Source organism: Poecilia mexicana, unplaced genomic scaffold (assembly GCF_051168715.1).
Source record: "Poecilia mexicana isolate PSO_F unplaced genomic scaffold, ASM5116871v1 scaffold_17, whole genome shotgun sequence".
Classification (NCBI taxonomy): Eukaryota; Metazoa; Chordata; class Actinopteri; order Cyprinodontiformes; family Poeciliidae; genus Poecilia; species Poecilia mexicana.
This window is the reverse complement of record NW_028263386.1, coordinates 5,113,413-5,116,342: the sequence shown is the minus strand read 5'-3', so window position 1 is coordinate 5,116,342 and position 2,930 is coordinate 5,113,413. Positions and strand designations below refer to the sequence as shown.

The window sequence follows — 2,930 nt, the reverse complement described above, 5'->3', positions numbered from 1 at the left end:
CTCAAACTGAAATAAAGCAGAGAAGTTCAGTTCCTGTAGTGTAGAGGTTATCACGTTTACTTCACACGCCAAAGGTCTCTGGTTCGAAACCAGACAGAAACAGATTTTGCATGTTCTATACATCACAGGTGTTTACTAAAGGTCAACAAGGTTTCTGTGGTGGTCTGTACTCTGAATCCAGGCATCTGAGTGCAAACCTCAGTTGAAATTTTCATGCGTCGCATCTCACATCAACAACGTTGGAACCTCAAACTGAAACAAAGCAGAGAAGTTCAGTTCCTGTAGTGTAGTGGTTATCACGTTTGCTTTACATGCAATAGGTCTCTGGTTCAAAACCAGACAGAAACAGTTTTAGTATGTTCTATTCATCGCAGGTGTTTACTAAAGGTCAACAAGGGTTCTGTGGTATCATGGTCTGAATCCAGGCATCTGAGTGCAAGCCTCAGTTAAAATTTTCATGCGTTGCATCTCACATCAACAACTTTGGAACCTCAAACTGAAAAAAAGCAGAGAAGTTCAGTTTCTGTAGTGTAGTGGTTATACTGTTTGCTTTACATGCAATAGGTCTCTGGTTCAAAACCAGACAGAAACATTTTTAGTATGTTCTATTCATCACAGGCGTTTACTAAAGGTCAACAAGGTTTCTGTGGTGGTCTGTACTCTGAATCCAGGCATCTGAGAGCAAACCTCAGTTGAAATTTTCATGCGTTGCATCTCACAGCATCAACTTTGGAACCTCAAATTGAAAAAAAGCAGAGAAATTCAGTTTCTGTAGTGTAGTGGTTATCACGTTTACTTCACACGCCAAAGGTTTCTGGTTCGAAACCAAACAGAAACAGATTTTGCATGTTCTATACATCACATGTGTTTACTAAAAGTCAACAAGGTTTCTGTGGTGGTCTGTACTCTGAATCCAGGCATCTGAGTGCAAACCTCAGTTGAAATTTTCATGCTTGCATCTCACATCAACAACGTTGGAACCTCAAACTGAAACAAAGCAGAGAAGTTCAGTTCCTGTAGTGTAGTGGTTATCATGTTTGCTTTACATGCAATAGGTCTCTGGTTCAAAACCAGACAGAAACAGTTTTAGTATGTTCAATTCATCACAGGTGTTTACTAAAGGTCAACAAGGTTTCTGTGGTGGTCTGGACTCTGAATCCAGGCATCTGAGTGCAAACCTCAGTTTAAATTTTCATGCGTCGCATCTCACATCAACAACGTTGGAACCTCAAACTGAAACAAAGCAGAGAAGTTCAGTTCCTGTAGTGTAGTGGTTATCATGTTTGCTTTACATGCAATAGGTCTCTGGTTCAAAACCAGACAGAAACAGTTTTAGTATGTTCTATTCATCGCAGGTGTTTACTAAAGGTCAACAAGGGTTCTGTGGTGGTCTGTACTCTGAATCCAGGCATCTGAGTGCAAACCTCAGTTAAAATTTTCATGCGTTGCATCTCACATCATCAACTTTGGAACCTCAAACTGAAACAAAGCAGAGAAGTTCAGTTTCTGTAGTGTAGTTGTTATCACGTTTACTTCACATGTGAAAGGTCTCTGGTTTGAAACCAAACAGATTTTGCATGTTCTATACATCACATGTGTCTGGTCTGTAATGGAGACTTGAATTTAACGCGCCATTTCAACCAAAGGTTTGTAATGCGCTTCCTAACCATTTTTTATTTGTAAGTATTGATTTTATTTGTTAGCCATTTAGCCAAGTCTCTGTAGAAGCATTTGTCTCTGCTAATGACATCTTCAATACATTTTTGATCCCAGGCTTAGTTTATGGACTGAACAGACAGAAACAGTTACCATTATACATTTTGAACTGTTGATTTTATTTTTGAACCATTCTTTAATGATTCAAAAATACATTTTTTAATAGAAAAGTGTTTTATTGTTGAAATATTTTTATTTGTAAGTATTGATTTTATTTTTGAACCATTTTTATTTTGAAGTGTTGATTTTATTTTTGAACCATTTTAAAGTGTTGATTTTATTTTTGAACCCTTATTTATTGTGAAGTGTTGATGTTATTTTTGAACCTTTATTTATTTTGAAGTGTTGATTGTCTGAAAGTCCTTACACATGAATTGCCCCATACGGGGTTTGAACCGACGACCTCAGCGTTACCGGCAGGGTGCTCTAGCCTGCTGAGCTAACTCACCTACCTTACAGACTGTTGAGTTTCCGTGGATTTAAGAAGAACTTACATGATTTTACCACTGAAGATTTGAAAAAATGCTTATATTCTAATGTTTTTCAAAACAACATACATAATATTTTATTTTCCAGAGATTTTGTATTTTGTAGTGTTGATTGTATTTTTGAACCATTTTTAATTTGTAAGTATTAATTTTATTTTATAGCCATATAACCAAGTCTCTGCAGAACCATTTGTCTCTGCTAATGACATCTTCAATACAATTTTTTGATCCCAGGCTTAGTTTATGGACTGTAATGTGAAATTAGGCACAAGTATAAGCCTGACAGTTTGTTCACCAAGTTACTGTGCTCTCTGAGATGATCTATGGAAAAAGTATTTGACATTGTTCCATGTCCAATCGTTGACATTAGTCTGTGACAAAATTTGGATCATCTACCAGGAACACTCAAAAGAGCATGAGTTTCTGTAGTGTAGTGGTTATCACGTTTGCTTCATACGCAAAAGGTCTCTGGTTCGAAACCAGACAGAAACAGATTTTGCATGTTCTATACATCACAGGTGTTTACTAAAGGTCAACAAGGTTTCTGTGGTGGTCTGTACTCTGAATCCAGGCATCTGAGTGCAAACCTCAGTTGAAATTTTCATGCTTGCATCTCACATCATCAGCTTTGGAACCTCAAACTGAAACAAAGCAGAGAAGTTCAGTTCCTGTAGTGTAGTGGTTATCACGTTTGCTTTACATGCAATAGGTCTCTGGTTCAAAACC

General features: G+C 37.3%; 1 non-coding gene across 1 annotated transcript; it reads left to right on the top strand.

Moving 5' to 3' along the window:
- The first annotated feature begins 2,623 nt into the window (after nucleotides 1-2,623).
- Nucleotides 2,624-2,696, top strand: trnam-cau (transfer RNA methionine (anticodon CAU)). The gene has a single exon. It is a non-coding gene; the product is annotated as a tRNA-Met (tRNA).
- The last annotated feature ends 234 nt before the right edge of the window (nucleotides 2,697-2,930 follow it).